The sequence below is a fragment of the Zea mays genome, unplaced genomic scaffold (assembly GCF_902167145.1).
Source record: "Zea mays cultivar B73 unplaced genomic scaffold, Zm-B73-REFERENCE-NAM-5.0 scaffold_243, whole genome shotgun sequence".
NCBI classification, from domain to species: Eukaryota; Viridiplantae; Streptophyta; class Magnoliopsida; order Poales; family Poaceae; genus Zea; species Zea mays.
The window spans coordinates 59,166-76,719 of record NW_023366864.1 but is presented as its reverse complement, the minus strand read 5'-3'; the positions used below and the strand labels follow the sequence as shown (position 1 = coordinate 76,719).

General features: G+C 47.3%; 1 long non-coding RNA gene and 1 pseudogene across 2 annotated transcripts; both read right to left on the bottom strand.

Moving 5' to 3' along the window:
* Nucleotides 1-421: 421 nt before the first annotated feature.
* On the bottom strand, nt 422-5,392 carry LOC118474295 (dual specificity tyrosine-phosphorylation-regulated kinase mbk-1-like; annotated as a pseudogene). The gene is made up of 8 exons (XR_004854030.1): nt 4,610-5,392; nt 3,850-4,449; nt 3,017-3,315; nt 2,650-2,930; nt 2,297-2,404; nt 1,887-2,165; nt 1,169-1,312; nt 422-893 (listed from the first exon to the last, which is right to left on the bottom strand). The product of XR_004854030.1 is annotated as a dual specificity tyrosine-phosphorylation-regulated kinase mbk-1-like (transcript).
* A 1,147-nt stretch (nt 5,393-6,539) lies between these two features.
* LOC118474296 (uncharacterized) lies at nt 6,540-7,357 on the bottom strand. The gene is made up of 2 exons (XR_004854031.1): nt 7,048-7,357; nt 6,540-6,944 (listed from the first exon to the last, which is right to left on the bottom strand). It is a non-coding gene; the product is annotated as an uncharacterized lncRNA (long non-coding RNA).
* Nucleotides 7,358-17,554: the final 10,197 nt, after the last annotated feature.

Below are 17,554 nucleotides of genomic sequence, written 5' to 3'. Positions count from 1 at the left end.
GTCTCAGCAGCACAACCACCGTGGCATCCTGCTCGTAGCCGCCAGGCGTGGCGGGAGGGCGAGGTTGGAGTCTGCGTGCTGCATCAATCCAAGCAGTCGACGCAGACTGGTTCGCAGCACGGCGCAACCCATTCATGGCACGTCACTTCCCTAGGAGCTGGACCACTTCATCTTCATCCGTGCATGGCCTTTCATCAATGGCAACAACTTCTATTAGAGGCCGAGTGAAGCACTTCCAGAGCCGAACCAAACGGATAACGTTTTTAGTTCCTCTGTAGTAGTAACAGTTAGCACTGTTAGTAGCTAGTTGCATTACCATTCCCGCACTCCCTCTTGAAACAAACAGCACCATGGTTGTAGTGCTCCCAACCATTATTTAGGTCAAGAACCAGAAATCCGGTTGAAAACACAGTGCATCAGATTAAACGACAAAGGCAAATCTATGAATTCCATTTTGCTATACCATGAGTTGGATCAACACTGTAGTACATGGCAACTGTACAGAAAAAAAAAGGAACCACTTTTCTCATATTTACATGCATGAACCAGCGCATATACACGATCGATTCACCTTGCAAAACAGGTTTTTCAACGCCAAGTGTTGACCTAAAAAAACCACGAAGCCAAATCCTACTGCAAAAGGAAACATGTTGTTTCAGGAGCCAGTAGCTTCAGAAAGTGTTGCCTACTTGTCAGGAACGAGTCTGATTGGCCGTTGAACTATATTTGAACGAAAGCCATCGGTGTTGCAACGCTTCGCTGGCCGTTGGTCTGTTTCTGGGATTTATTTGCAGCAGGTAAGACAAAAAGTCAACAAATTTCTTGTCTGGGCACTGCAAGTGGCGCCGCAAAGAGGATTTCTCTGGGATCAAATACTCCAACTGATCTGTCTCCTATTTTTTAGCAGGAAATGGAATGGAAAAAGTAAGTATCCATTGATGAATGGAAACGCCACAAAGAACAAACAACTAAAATTCTTATGCCAAAGATCTCATGGTGTATGGTGACAACAACGTTAGGGTACCTCGTTCCAGTTAATTACCAGTCATGTGGTTTTCAGGTCATCATTCAAAATCAACACGAACAACATCACTGATTTGGTTGTCAACTATAGTGCATACCTGAAACAAGTTATGTTGGTAATCTTGCATATAATCCAATTAATTACCTCGTTCGTGTGGAAAAGGTCATAGTCATCTGTGAAGTACTTCTGGGTCTCCTGTCCTGATGCAAGCATTTCCATATCAATTGGACCAATTATCCCACTCATACGAGCAGAATGATTGGCATTTGATTCATTAGGAAAGAGTACCTGTGTGACATGGTCAAAAGGGTCCAAGTCACATCTATGACGTCTTTTAGAAAACAGGAGTACATATAGCAAATACTACTGTCAGTTTCAAGAGACAATGATTCCCCGTTATATGCATTCTGAAATCACAAGCATTTTCCAGATGTTTAGCAATTTAAGCTTTTGAAACCACAGGAAAATAGCCACCACACAAGGTTCGAATCGTAAATTCGCATTTGGGTACATATTTCTTCGTACTTGCAATGTCACCTAAGGTTCAACCAACATGTCAAGCACCTACAGAATTCATGGCATATATACATCTTCTCTGATGAGGATGAGTAACAAAACAAGGTAAAACAACACAATGAGAATCTCAAATGCCAACAGTTATTTACCACAGTAAATGCCAACACAATGGTAAACAAGATTTTGTTAGTTTCCAATATAAGCTTAAAAGACATGCAAGGATTTAACTGTAAGCACAACCCTTACTTGTCATTTGTTTTTTTTTATTCAGTTGGTTCACATGTTGAAATTTCAATATTATACCAAACAAAACAGGAGAACAGGAAGATCAAGATATTATACTTACTTCACCAGTGTACAGTTCAGATAAGATGCAGCCAAGAGACCAAATGTCAATTTTCTGATCATATGGTAAACCCAAGATGACCTCAGGAGATCGGTAAGAACGTGATTGGACATATAAGTTTAAGTTATCTGACAAGAAGCAGCTGCTTCCAAGATCAATAACTTTGATTTCACATCTGCTGTAGCTCTTCAGAAGGATATTCTCTGGTTTCAGATCACAGTGAACTATGTTTAAATGATGCAAGTACACCAAAGCCTCCAAGCATTGTCGAGCTATAGCCTGAAAGCAAATGAGAAAACACTCTTACATTTGTAGCTGCAAATGCTTTTCTAATTACTTGAATTAGAGTTAACTAATCCATATGACAGGTCAAGTAAGGAGTAATTTGATCACAAAACAGTTGCATATACCTGTATTCTGGGCAGTGAAAAGTACACCTCGTCACCAGACTCCTGGTTATATTTCTGAAACTCATAAAGATTTGCCCGTAGTAACTCAGTGACAATAAAGAGATGTTCCTGTTGAATTGTTTCACCATCAGCAATTTGCACGTTTCAAAGTGAGCTTGGATAAATATCAAATATGTAAATTGTAAAAGTATACATAACAAACAGGAAAAACATGCAACCTTTTATTCTTAATGGATCCTAGCACTTGGTATGAATGACCTCCCTAAGAGCAATATGGCTGTTGATTGAATTCTATGGTGTAATGAAAGCACAAGACCTAGTTCACTGAATAAGTGAATATGTGCATCACACACCTGATAGTAAAATAATCATAGAGACGCAATATATGACTGATCATCATCTGGATCATACTTATTGACAAACTTGAGGAGCTTTATCTCATCCAAACTCTGGTCAAAGAAATCCTTGTCATTTTTAATTATTTTAAGGCATACATCAACTCCAGTGCGTAAGGTCGTGTGCCCGTACAACCTTGCTGAATGCAGCAGAACCAAGATACTCATTGATACGATATCTTCCAGCTATACGGAATCCATGACAATAGGGAATTCTTTGTTTTCCGTCAAAGCCAGTCCTGCAGTGGACATCTTAGCATGAGCACAGTGCCCCTAAAATGATTTGGCAAGCAGAAGAAAATAAGAAAGGTGTCTGATGGTGAACCGGTTCTTCCGGTGAATATTTTCAGGTCAAATACTTCATACTCCTGCTGAACATTAGAGAGTGCAGGATCAATTTTTGGATCTTCCTGAAATTTGCGAGCGCGGTAGGGTTTTGAAGATCTGTATCTTCTGTCTTGAAGTCTTCCACCCCATAAACATCAAAAGGGACTGCACTCTCAGGAGAAGGAAGTATGCAGTAGCTATCTTTTAGAAATTCTTTGCCATTAGCATTTTCCTCGTTTGTTACCATACATACATCTAGGTTGGTATTTCCTCTGACGTCATCTTCAAGTCCAGTACCTGAAAAAGATAACTAGAGTTAAAACAAAAAACATTAAGTCAAGGGAAAAAAAACCCCTCGGGGTTAGAATGTTAGATAGGTGAATGACGAATTTCAGATTACAAAGGCATACAGATCCGGACTAAGAAGCAAAAGCTGTGCTCACTGCATCTGGGCTGTGGCTGCAGCTCACAACAGAATCCTATTGTAGCTAAGACTTGCAGCTGCAGCCGCTTGCAATCTCAAGTGAGCAGGTTAAAATTTCATCATGGACATGTGGAACTAGATTCAGCCTTCCTTTATATTACAATTATACCCACTGTTGCGGATAGCAGTGACTATAAACTCAACTAACCATTACAAACCCTGAAATTCATGGCAATGAAATTTAGGGTTTATTTATATTCTGAGAAAGGGCACTTATGTGAAGCAAAATAGTAGTCAGGGATTAGCACAAATTCCAAACTCTCAGAGTGATCCAAATGACAATGTCGTGAAGTGAGTAAATGTGAGAAATGAAACTGAGCAAAGGGAAAGAGGTAAGAACTACTTACTCTCAAGAGCATCTTCATCAGCCAAGTACGGAGTAAGCATTTGAAGTTCCTTCTCCAGAGCACTAAGATTCAAGCCGTCGTCCTCTCCTTTCTTGAAATCCACTAACTGTTCGCTAGCATCAACTAACGAATTCAGTCTGAACAAGAAAGCTTCTGCAACACACTCATCAAGCCCCTCCGTGTGGTCCTCCATGGTATGATACCTCCCATAAACAGAAACAGCGGAGCAAGAATCTCTCAACAACTCCTCATTATAGCAACAACCACAAGGTGGCGAAGAGCAAGCATTCTTCGCCTGTGTGCACCCATGAGAGTCCGCATTGCAGTCTCTATGTACGTGTCTGAGACCGCAGCCATCGCCAAGCTCCGGCGTCTCAGTCCGCTGCAAGCTGACGTCAGGACCAACAATGAACTTGTCCTCCCCTTCGCTGCCATCGCTCTCCGTGCTGTGTAACAGGTGGTTGTCGTAGAGCCAGTTGTCAGTGAAGAACGCATCAGTGGTGTCGTACTCGCGGGCCGTCCCGAACTCCATCTCCGACGAGGACGCCTCCGACGGTGCGCGAGGTGGTGGTGACCATAGACCGCACGGATTCAGCATACCTGATCCCCACGGGGAGAAGCCAAGACAAGCATAACCGACCAAATTAGGATCAGAAAAGTAAACAGACAAGCAATCGCGCGAAGTATCGAGATTGGGAGCGGTGTCAATGAGGGCATGTACGCATTGGGAAAAAAAAACTGTCGCAAAAGCACGCGGTACCTGAGGGCGTGGAAGGCATGCTGACGAAGGTATCAGAGGAGGAGCAGGAGCGTGGGCTGGCGATCGCGCCGCCGCACGAGGCGCGGAGCCTCAGCGGCGGAAGCTGGGGGTCATCGAATCCAGGCGCCGACATGGCTGGGTGCGAGCCGACTTGCGCCCGGGTCAAGCTCGCGGTCGCTCAGCCTGCAGCGGCTCTACCATTTGAAGCGAAGCGAGGGGCAAAGCAAGCGGGCTGGCCGACGCAGGCACGCAGCCACAATGAGGGGGTTCGCTGACGCGCCGAGGACGGGCGGGGCGAAGGCGGCGGCACGGCACGGGATCCAACGGCCGCCGCGCCCGGCGCCGCACAACAACTCTTCTAGAGTGCGCGTGGCGTCTGGACCCGCCGCCCCCAGAGGCGCAGGCGGTAGGCCCAGCCGTCGGCGTCCGCGGGGATGCGGGGCGTCGCTGTCGCGTGGCGACTGGCGATGCGGTGGGTGGTCGGGGAGGTGGGGAGTGGACTCCGATGTGGATTGCCGCCATTATTGTCGGTGGCTGGCGCAGGGACCCGCAGCATACCTGGACGCCGTCCTCTTTGCGCTGCTTCGCTGGGAGAAGTGGGGATTATCTGCGCCTGCCAAGGGGCCGGCGGCGTCCCCGTGAGTACACCGTGACAGCCAGCCAACCGGAGCCCCAAATGTTGGCGCTCACGGTGGCGTCAGATCAGATCCCAACAGCAGAGCAGACAGCAGACTGGGACACCAGATCCGACGAGGGAGGCGGTTTCGTACTGTCTCGTGTCTCGTCTAGTCGTCTCCACATCCACATATAGAACGCATCATAAACACTCACTCAATCGCTCCCGATCATTAAAAAACCCAAAAAAAAATGTGGCCGGCTACTGAATCAAACTAACTCATGTCGCGAGTTATCGGTTCGTTCGAAGATTGATTTGTTTATAGTTTTAATGAGGAGCCGGTATTTCACACTCATGTAGTTAATAAGAAGTTATTGATTCTAAATTTATGTTATTTTATATAATGTATTATACTTTATAATTAGTTGATAGATGGAGCTAGATCCTATAAAATAATACTATGACTCTGTCGCTTTATTTGTAATGGACGTATAGACAATCGATAATAGAATATAGATAGATACAACATATATACGGTGTAGAGTATATAGAATAGATAGTATAGTATAGACTAATAGACTATGGATATACAGTATAGTGTTAGGATATATTTTATATATGTCAATATTTTATTTATTTGATTCAAAGTCTATGGATATGTTACTTTGTATTATTACGCTGAGCTTTAGATAAATATAAAAATATTGTTTTTATGCCTCTACATCTAAATCACAAGCTAAACGAAATAGATCGAGTTTATAAACGAGTTGAACTGAACTAATTTAGGGGGTGTTTGAATGTACTAGAGCTAATAGTTAGTGGCTAAAATTAACTATTTTTACTATTTTTAGTAAATTAGTTAATAGTTAGCTAGCTATTTGTTAGCTACGTAAGAGTAACTCCAAGAGATTAGTTAAAAAGACTAGCCAAATTTACTGATTTAGCTACTCTCTAAATAGATTTTAAAGAAAAAGTGTAGGCTAATCCAACAGTCTCGGTAAACCTACGGACTGAATAGAGAGTGAAGCAGACTATCCAAAATTATAGTAGTTCAAGTTATGATGAATCTAGTAACTTCATTTTTATATTGTAAAATTTTATGAAATATCTAGTATAACAGGTAGTGATTGATTTAGGATAAAATTAAAAAGGACTAATTCATGTGGACCAAGAAAGTAGTACGATTTGGAGTTATCATCAACCTTGCGTTCACCTCTAACTACATAAATGTCACGTGTCTCATCCTGCAGGCATGACCCCTCGGATTCCAGTGATTGTGTCACCGTGCGTGTGTTTGGTTGGACGTAGAAGAAGTGATGGAAGGAGACGGTCACATTTTTAATTATGTTTGAATGATAGTCATGCGGGAGCGAGATGAACACCGAAGCAATTTTTTGTGCCGGCATGGTCCTAAAAAATCGAGAGAACGGTGTCACCCTCAGCTCATCCTAGTTTAACCTTATAAACCAAACACATTTTGGTGCCGGGAACCAATGATGTTGAGTTGTTGACAATGACGAACCAACCCCACTGTCAGAGCATTGCCCTCCTTGGATTGGATCTTCCATGTTCTGACGCCACTGTCTTTTCCCTTTGCTCCGACTCCGATCGCCCCTTCTTCAAATTCCAAACCAGCTCCAACGAGACCATGTCAGCTCAATCGACGTATATACTTGGGACTTGTTCGTTTGTGTCGGATTGCACCCGGAATCGTTCCACCTAATCAAAGTTTATATAAATCAAAGAAACAATCCGGTTAGGAATCGTTTCGACCAACTAATACGACAGAAACGAACAAGGCCTTGATCTTCACCATGTTTACCTATACTTCGTTGAATGGGAATACCGGTGCCATGAACAAATGCTGAAATCCGCGAGACGAAACGTCCAACGGCATGGTGGCCATGCCCTTCCTCGACGTCCTCATCCCCTCGGGCAACCGTGGGAACTATCACTTGTTCCAAACAACGGGGATGGACGGAGTAGCGAGAAAGAAGGAAGGAAGGAAGCGGCCACGCCATAGTTGTGCAGGGGAGGCTTCCAGGGAAGCGTGGTCACCGCGGGGAGAAAGATGGGCCATCAAACCGTCCGCCCTGTCATCGAACTTCTAAAACTTTGCTACTACAATAGATCGAACTTCTAAAAGTACTCGTATTTATTTTATACTTGTGATAATTTAAGGTGGGTGCAATTTTTAGTTGGCAGCGTACAGGGCTCCATAGGATCATCATACCAGAAAAGGCGAAGATGGATGAACGGGCAAACAGTTCACCTCCGGTCCCACATGGCGCATCCGATCTGGACAGCTGCGGTCCTTTTTGCATTTTCCAGCCGGTGCTGGATCGCCTCTTTCCATCACGTCACGTGATTTCTTTATCGCCTGATTGGTAGATCTGACCAGCGTTAGGTACTGAAAATGGAAAAGAAAGGCGTAGTTGACAGAACACGTCTGAGGCTCGTGCAGCATTGCTGCATCTTCCCGGGCCAATGCGTTGCCTGAAGAGCAAGGTCGTGGATACCCGAAATCTAATAGGTTTTTACCTCGTTATGATACAGGTTTGGGTCAATCTCCGTATTCATAGGTTTTTTACTGAAATAAATCTATACTCAACGGGTTCATGGGTACGAGTTTGTTCCTATAGTACTCAAACCCATGAACCCGTGGTTTTTTAAACCCAACCAAGTCTAGTGTATATTGTCATTTTATTTTATAAATGAATAACAAACTCGTTATCTCCCTATTTACTTCCTAATTTTTATCAAATGTGAATGTATAGATAGTTGGTGAGAGTGTTGATTGCTTGTTATTATAGTTTATACTAGCATTATATATGTGGTGGATAGATAACTTAGTGCAATGTCACTTGATTATACAACTTATTATGTGCATTCCATTTTCTCAATTAATAATTTTTATACCAAATTATGAACTCGTTGTTCATCATATAAATTTTGGACCATGACCTCATTAATCATTACGGTACTTATTGATTATGAGAAGAACAATTATATTGGAGATGAAACCCGCGGGTAACCCGTGGGTACCCGCTAACCTAATGGGGTATGGATTTGGGCAAAATTTCAAACCTGTCATAGGTAGGAGTTTTTTAGTGGGTATAGATATTTTTCACGGGTATAGGTTTGAGATGGCAAACCCATCGGGTTTGTACCAGTTGCCATCTCTAGACCCGACACGCTCCAATCGACACGTTTTTCCTTTTTTTTCTTTTCTTTTTGTAAAACCTAGACCCCTTCTGTAAGCAGTAAGCGGGGGAGAAGCTAGACCACATGATTGGATGGTTGTCCGCCCAAGTAGCTGGCCGGCTAGATACGACGTTTTTCTGAGTACGTGTGGTGCAGCTAAATGGTCTTAAAATGATTTACTTTGCATTCATTCATACAAATTGTGTCTTCTCTTCTACGTGCAGTCAATCAAACATGAGTTGAGACAAAGTCAACGTATATAGTGGTGCAAAATGAGACGGTACGGATAACCAATCAGATGGAGTGAATTAGAGGAAGATGTAAATAGTTTAAGGGTGCATGATAATAATTGTGGGTATATATATGATGAAAATCTGGTCTGAATCACTAATCTTGTAAAATTTCGTTGGTGCATGTGCATAGGGTTGAAAACGGGCGGAAAAAATCCTGTCCCGACCCGTACCGTTTTCTACATTTGACCCGACTGTTTCCGTATTTATGGAAAAATATGGAAACGGGACGGAAACGGGTGAGGGCTTATTCCGTCCGTTTTTGCGGGATCCCGTTTTTTTCCGGATTGAACCCGTATTTATTCTGTATTTGACAAATATGGGACGAGTCTAATATGCATTAGTATATAAACTAAATCATCGTGTATTTAGGTGACAAATTATAGCACAATTGACCATTGTAACCACCGGCTCTTTTCAAATGACAAGTGATCTAAAGTCTTAAACAACATCGGATGTAGCTAAATGTACACATTTAGCAACTAAACAACAATAGAATATTGCCTCTCTATATCTATTTGTTTTATGTTATTGTTCTGCCAATCAATCACTAGTCAAACATCAATAACATTTCTATTTGTATTAAATTATGAGTTTCCGTTAGTATTTCCGTTTCGGTTCGTTTTTCGCAATTTCGTTTATCCCGATCTCGTTTCCGTTCCCGACTATTCCGGACCCGATCCCGTTTCCGATGATAAAATGCGGATACGGAAATGGGAGAGGGGGTTTTTTCCGTCCGTTTTTATCCCTACATGTGCACTCCTATCTTGTACCTAGCTTGGTGTAACACCCTGAATTTGGGGGTATAAAATTTCTTTGCTCATATTCACAAATTCAGGTGTTACTTCCCTTTTCTCATCCTTCCTCATTCTTTTCTTTCTTATTTCTATAGGAGAAAAGTGCTTATTTTATTTGTAATAATAGTTTAATAAGTTAAACCCTAAGGGAGTATGAATTGTTGCATCATGTTGAACCCTAGATCTCACTTTTGCTTGGTGCATAACTCTTGGAAAGTCCAATTTGAATTTGTGGCTTATTTGAATTTGAATCTAATAGAGAAAATAAAAAGAAAAGAGAAAACAATTCCAGAATAAAAAGAAAAGGAAAAGAAGCCCGCCACCCTGCCCCCCTCGGCCTTTCGGCCCAGCCGGCCCAATCCCGCGCGCGCGCTCTCCCCCCCCCCCCCCCCCCCCCCCGCTCTCTCTGCCCTGGCGGGCCCGCCCGTCAGCGCAGCCGCCTCTCGCGCGCCCGCCTCCGCTCTCCCCTCTCTCTCTGCTCGCGGGCCCGGGCTGTCAGCCCCGTCGTCCCCGCGTAACCGCCGCCGAGCTGCGCGCGCCCGCCTTCTCCGCGCCCACGTCGCGCGTGGAGCTCGCAACTGACCCGCCCCTGGCCACTTGAGCCCCGAGCCCCACTCGCCCTCTCCCCCTCCCCCATTTGCACTCCAGTAGACCCCTCTTCCCCCCTCGCTGCGCGCACGCAGAGCGCCGCCGCCGTAAACCCCGTCGTCCCGAGCTCGTTTCTCGGCCGCCATTGGAGCTCCGTCGTGTCCGTTGCCACGGTGAGCTTCGCCCCGGTGTCCGCAACCCGGGACGCGCCCCAATTCCCTGTCCCCCTCCCTATTTCTCTCTGCCCGCGCTCACCCGCCGTTCCCCATGCAGCCACGGAGGTCCGCCACCGTCGCCCCGGGCCACCGTCGCGCCATTGCCGCCGCCGAGGAGTCCCCGGAGCCCGCCTTGAGGTAAGGAACCTCTCCCGCCCCTATCGACCTTTGTTTTGCTCTCTGTCGCGTTTAATTCCTCGCCGGAGTAGGGTAACCCCGCCGCCGAGCCGCTCCGCCGTGAACCGCCCCCCTCCGGTGCCCCTGCCCCGACCCAGACCCCACCAGAGGACTCCCCGTGCCCTCCCCAACCTTCCCGGCCACTCAGGTCGCCCCAGAGACCCGCCAAACGCCCGCGCCCCTCGTCTCCGGCGAGTCCTCCGCCGCGGGGACGAGCGCCGCCGCCCCAGCTAGCCGTAGGAGAAGCCCAGGCCGGCCACCCGATCCCCACCGTCCGTCCCAGATCGGGTGGCCCCCGCTTTAATTAGGCCAAGCCCAATCCTGGCCATCCGCCCGAGATCCAGCGGCCCAGGCCCGCTTCCCCCACACCCCGTCCCCCTGCCGTTGGGCCCCGCCTGTCAGTCCGCCCGCGCGCTCGCGCTGCCCGCCGGCCCCGCCTGTCAGCCCGCCCGCGCGCTCGCTCTGCCCGCCGGCCCCGCCTGTCAGCCTGCCCGCGCCCCGCGCTGCCCGCCCGGTCCCGCCTGTCAGTCGCCCAGGCCGCCGCGCGCTCGCGCGCCCGCCCGCAGGATCTAATCCTGGCCGTTCGCTTTAGATCTGACGGCCGTAGTAGCCCGATACCCCTTCGCGCGCGCGTTTTCTTAAAGATACCCCCCGGTTTTCTAGAAATTGAACCCGCCGTCCCTGGTTTCTCTCAGTTAGGTCCCTGGACCTTTTATTTAATTCAAAATAGGTATTTAGGGTATATTTTTAACCCCTAAACTTGTAAAATCCATAACTTTGTCATATGAACTCCAAATTAAGTGCTTCAAATTGCAAAATGCTCATGATGTTTTTGTCTATCTATTTAAACAATGTTTCCATGCTGCTTCCATGTACCAATTAATAATTAATCATTAGGATAGGATTAAGGTTATTGGAACCCCATTTGAGATAATTAGAAATTGGTAGACTTTAATAAAAGTTGGAGTACTTAAGATTAGGGACTTAAACACCTAAGTTTAGGAACTTAAAACCATGTAATGATTTAATCCCACCACTGACTTAAACCTGATTAGTGGATAGTGAATCACTTTGTATAGTCCTCTACCCCAGACCTAGGGAACACCAGAGTGCCTATCCCTTTTCTGCTATGAACTTGTGATCTCTTTGCTGCATATGTTTGTATGTTGCTTTTGTTTGTTATCTTCCCAAGTGCATAGTGTGAATGATTACTTTACGTAGACAACGAGCAGTCTGTGTTTCCCGAGGAGGTTGCAGAGGAAATCCCTGATCAGCAGCTTGGTGAAGGCAAGTGTCCTCTGTCCCATTATGTCCTATTCATTTATAACTTACTACCCCGCATTACTTACTTGAAACCTAAGGATTGACTAGCTTTACACTTTACTTTGTCCTTGATGACCTACTGGGTTGTTATGGTTAGCACTCTGCTACTGCCTTAACTTAATCAATGAACATGATGTGACTATTTATGATACTGTTATCCTGATGATGTTGATGATCTTGTGATACTCTAGGGGGCTCAGGCTGTTTCCTGAGTACCTCTCCGTAAGGACTTGTTCGTTGAGAGACCACCCGGGATAACAGTACAACCATGAGGGTGAAATGGGATGCCCTTAGCTGATTAATTAGGTGAACTAGAGGTGTAGTTGCTTAGCCGTCGTGCCGTCAATGGGGTCCAGGCACAGTGCTTGCTCTGCCGAGGCTGAGTGCCGAGGTTCTTTCGTTTTGCTCTTTGTTAGTCACTCTCCTGCGGGGAGGGGTACTGTGTTTATCAAACTGGAGAAACCTAACGGGCAGCTATGATCTCTAGGGAATCTCTGTAAAAGCTACGTAGTGATGCCCTGCCGGACCACCTAGGTAGTGGTCAATGGGGATTAGCTCTCCCCGGGTAGAAAGGGAATCATGGCTCATGGGTAAAGTGTGCAACCTCTGCAGAGGGTAGTGAAAACTGATATATCAAACGTGCTCACGGTTAAGAGCAGCCTTGGGATCCTCTTTGATTAGTGATACAGATGGTTCGAGATACAAGGATTATGTTATGGTTTTGGTTCGACTATGATGATGTTGTTTCCTCGATGAGGAAATGGTTTACGGGTTGGTCAATGCTAAAATCTGGCTTCTACTAATGATAAATACCTGACCAACTAAAAGCAACTGCTTGAGCCTAACCCCACATAAAGCTAGTCCACTTCAGCCAAACGGGACATTTGCTGAGTACGTTGATGTGTACTCATCCTTGCTTTACCACAAAACACCAGGTTGTCCGCATTGTAACCACTGCTCAGGAGAAGGTGAAGCCGTGGAAGGAGACTTCCAGGAGTTCCAAGACTACGACGAATTCTAGGTGTGGGTTGGCGGCAACCCCCAGTCAGCTGCCTGTGAAGGCCTTATCTTTACTGCGTTTCGCTAGTACTTTGATTTAACTGTTAAGACAATGACTATGTGGATGTCTATGACTCTATGATGTAATAAGTACTCTTTTATGTTATTATTCGAGCACTGTGTGATGATGTTCATTTATGTAATCGTTGTGTACGTTAGTTCTGATCCTGGCACGTACATAGTTCGCATTCGGTTTGCCTTCCAAAACCGGGTGTGACATAAGTGGTATCAAAGCCGTGCTGACTGTAGGACCGCTGACCTAGAGTAGCACTGGTCGTACTAAGGACTATTGACCTCCCCTCTCACCTTGACCTCTGATGTTACTTCAAAAGTCGGTCACCTCGACCAACCCTATGTTTTACTACATAAATATACTATATTATACCTTGTGAAAATTTTTATCTTGTTCTGTCTATGGATTATTCACTTGTCATATTAGTTCTGCTCTTACTCTTGTGCTTACGGTGTCTTTTGTAGATGGCTCGTCTTAGACACACTGCACGTAAGTCGGTGATTCCTTTCCTACCGTCTCGACTTGCGGAGCGTCCTCTGCACCGCACCGTGTCCGGTCAGTCGAGTCACCTGGAGAGACTGCACCACCGCCTGCGTGAGGAGCAGGAACGCCGGCGCCAGCACCGAGAGCAGCAGGGCTCTTCCTCCCCACCCCAGCGAGAGGTGGAATCTGTGAGGCCCCGTTCTTCTGTGGCCCAGCTGGAGGCGCCCCCTGCACCGCTGCGGGACGTCCCGGCTGTTGGAGGAGCTACTGGAGGAGCTACTGGAGGAGACCCCGACGACGACGACTCAGACCACAGCACGGAGTCTTCTGAGCCACAGGAGGCGGAAGGATGGGTCGCCCGACCCATCACCCGTGACGCCGCTCGCGGTTGTCACTTCCACGACGCACTCGACACCCTGCTGCGCCAGGCTTTCGACCGGCACACCTGGTCGATCGAGTATCGTTGTGTAGTCTACCAGCACAGTCGCGGGAGGTACCCGGACCGCTGGGAGGCTACCTGCCTAGTTCGCCGTCCGGAGGATGATCTCCGGGGTGCGGAGGCCGTTTCGGAGCACTATTCCATCTCCGAGAGGGACACTGCAGAGGCGGCTATGCAGGATGCAGCACGGCGTGCACTCTCCCAGTACTGTTCCTTGTTCGGTGGGGTGGCCGACGGTCTTAACCTTAGGTACTACCCCCGCCGTCCTACTGGCAGCACCGAGAGTGTGGTTGTCTCACCTGTTGGTGAGGATAACCCTAGGTTGAGCAGCACAGTCAACCTAGTCGCGGTGCTTAACACTGAGCTGGATCACTCTCTGGACGAGCTAAGCAGGGCTCGAACGGAGATTGCGGAGTGGCGTGCTGAGTTGGCAGAGCGCCATCACCAGGAGGGTGGTTCCCCCGCTCCTGTTGGGACTCAGCACCCATACCGCTCGCCGCCACGTGGTCATCACACTTATGGTTCCCCTGTCTGTAAGACCAGGATAGATCTGGATCCTTAGATCGTTAGCGTCGGAGTTTGTAATAATTCTTAGGTCAGATGTCTCAGTCTTAGGTAGTCAGTTTAGTTTGCTTATCAGTTGCTTCCATTTAGTTTAGTTTGCTTATCAGTTGCTTTCATGCTTGTTATGATGAACTTGTGCTTGATTTGAATCTTTGTAATGACTGTTGCCAACCTATGGGTTTCCCCTGCAGTTTGGCCTAGCTAGTGATGTTAATGAAGTCAGTTGTTTAGTTGGGAAACCCTTTACTCCTACTTTCCTTTCTTATCTGAGAAGCTGTGTTGAATCATAATGAGGATCAGTGAAGCTCTTTTGTTCACTCAGTGTCATGAAGAATTCTGTATTCTCTTTTCTTATGCTGAAGGGTTGTAAGATCAATGCTGATGTATGAATGTCTTCCACAGATGTCTGACAACAGGCGCCGATGCAACAGGCGTGCTCAGCAAGAGCAGCATGACCAGCAGGAGGAACAACAGAGGCAGCCTCCCCCACCACCCCCGATGTCAGTAGAGCAGATGTTCTTGATGCAGACTCAAGCAGTGCAGGCCATCGGGCAGACTCTGGCAGCCATGCAGCAGGCTCAACAGCAACCTCAACCCCAGTTGCAAGTGCAGATGCCCCAGATGCCACGAGATAAGCGTGGTGAGTTCAGAGAGGGCACCCTCCTACCTTCGCCCATTCTGCTGACCCCATGGATGCAGAAGACTGGCTGCGCGCAGTGGAAAGGGAGCTACGCACCGCCCAATGTGACGACAGGGAGAAGGTTCTGTACGGCCCCCGCCAGCTAAGGGGAGCAGCCCAGTCCTGGTGGGAGTCCTACCTCGCCACCCATGCTGACCCTGAAGCCATCACGTGGGAGGAATTCAGCGAGAGTTTCCGCAGGTACCATGTGCCAGAGGGGCTAATGATCGTGAAGAAGGAGGAGTTTCTGGCTCTGAAGCAGGGACCCCTGTCTGTTAGTGAGTATAGAGACAAGTTTCTGCAGCTGTCTCGTTATGCACCCGAGGATGTCAACACTGATGCTAAGAGGCAGTACAGGTTCATGAGGGGTTTGGTGGATCCCCTGCATTACCAGCTGATGAATCACACCTTCCCCACCTTCCAGCATCTGATCGATAGGGCAGTTATGACTGAGAAGAAGCGTAAGGATATGGAAGATCGGAAGCGCAAGATGAATGGACCCCAGTCCGGAGGCATCAGCCGTCCGCGTTTCTCAGGCAGTTCATCTCAGCAAGGCAGACCTGGTCACCCACAGGGATATCAGAATCAGAATCAGCGTCCGCATCAGCAGCAGTTTCAGAGGCAGTACCCACAGCAGCAGCAGCAGTATCGTCAGCACAGCCAGCAGGGAAGTAATCAGTATCAGAAGCAGAACAACCAGGCACCTCGCCTTCCTGCCCCAGCGACAAATCAGAGCAACCAAGCAGCCCCAGCACAAGGAGGAGGCAGAGGATGTTTCCACTGTGGAGATCAAGGCCACTGGGCGATGCAGTGCCCAAAGAAGTTGGCACAGCAGCAGACCAACCCCAATGCTCCAACAAGGCAAGGTGTACTGCAGCCGGCAGCAGGCAATCGTAACCAAGCGTACAACCGTGGAAAGGTGAACCACTTGGAGGCCGAAGCAATCCAGGATGCACCAGATGTGGCAGTAGGTATGTTCTCAGTCGAATCTCATCCCGCAAAAGTGCTATTTGATACTGGTGCAACTCATTCATTTGTCACTGCAACCTGGGTAGAATTGCATAACATCTCAGTAGAGGCAATGATGCCGCCCATGAGGATTAACTCGGTTGGTGGCAAGGTGCAAACAGATAAAATATGCTCAAATATAATGGTGGAAATAAGGGGGATAGGATTCCCCAGTGACTTAATAGTAATAGACACCCCTGGGATAGATGTTATTCTAGGGATGAATTGGTTAATGAAGTATGAAGCAAATGTTAGTTGTGACAAGAGGACCGTAACATTGAAGTCCCCGTCAGGAGAAGAGGTAGTGGCCGAGCTAAGGATGCCTAAGTCAGAAGAGGGAGTCTGTCACCAGATTTCAGTTGATAGTAAGGAGCCCAACCCGCTCGAGGCTATTAAGGTTGTGTCGGACTTTCCGGATGTGTTTCCCGAGGAGCTAATGTAACACCACAAAAGCCATCAAATAAAAATAATGAATTTAGTTATTATATTAATTAGGGTAATAATTTTTTTTAGTGTTTAATTATTTATTTGCATCGTTTTCTTTGCATGCGTTTGATTTCTTATCGGATGTTTAAATATCAACCCATTTTTAAAAAAAAAAGTACTAGTAATTAAATAATAATTAAGTATTATAGTAATTATTAGTCTAAAAATAAGTACTTCATTTATAAATATTTTTGGTAATTTTTTATGATTTTTAGAGTTCTTTAAAAATGAATTTCGGAATTTAAAAAAAAAAGAAAAAAAAAACCTAAAACTACTCCAAACCGGCCGGCCCACTAGGGGCCCATGATCTAACCCTAAAATCCCTGTGCGCGCGCCCTGGCTGGCTTCACAGCCGCCGCCGCCAGGCTACTACTCCCTCTCCTATCTCTCTTCTCTCTCTCCCTCACGTCTCTCTCCCTCACGTCTCTCTCTCCCTTCATTTTCTCTCTCCCTTGCTTCTCTCACGCACGTGCCCTGGCCAACGCACGCGACGCCCCACCGCGACGCCGCACAGGCCCCGCCCTGCGCGAGCAGCGCGCTGCCGCGCCAGCCCACCGCGATGCCGAGCGCGCCCGACGACCAAACGCCGCGAACCATCGTCCGTTTCTTGCTTCATGGCGATTTATTTCATCCGTTTCTTATTCCTATTATTTCTCCATTAGTAACCGACGTATTGACGGCATTTGAAGCCTGCGGCACCCCATGACCTCCCTGGCAGACTCTTCTTCTCCCCTCCTTCTCTCTATAAATGGGGACAGCAGAGCTCTCTCTTCTCTCCTGCCTACCCAAGCGCCCCATCTCTCTAGCTCACCATTGCACTGTTCGACGCCGCCGTTCGTCGCCGGAGTTCGCTGCTCGTTGCCGGAGCCCGTGGAGTTCGCCGGAGTGTGCCGTCGTCGCCGGAGTTCACCGGAGCCGCGTACTAGCTGTCCGTAGTCGAGCCCCGCTCTCCGTCGATCCGTCCCCGTCACACGCACGAACCCGAGGTTGATGACGACCCAAGT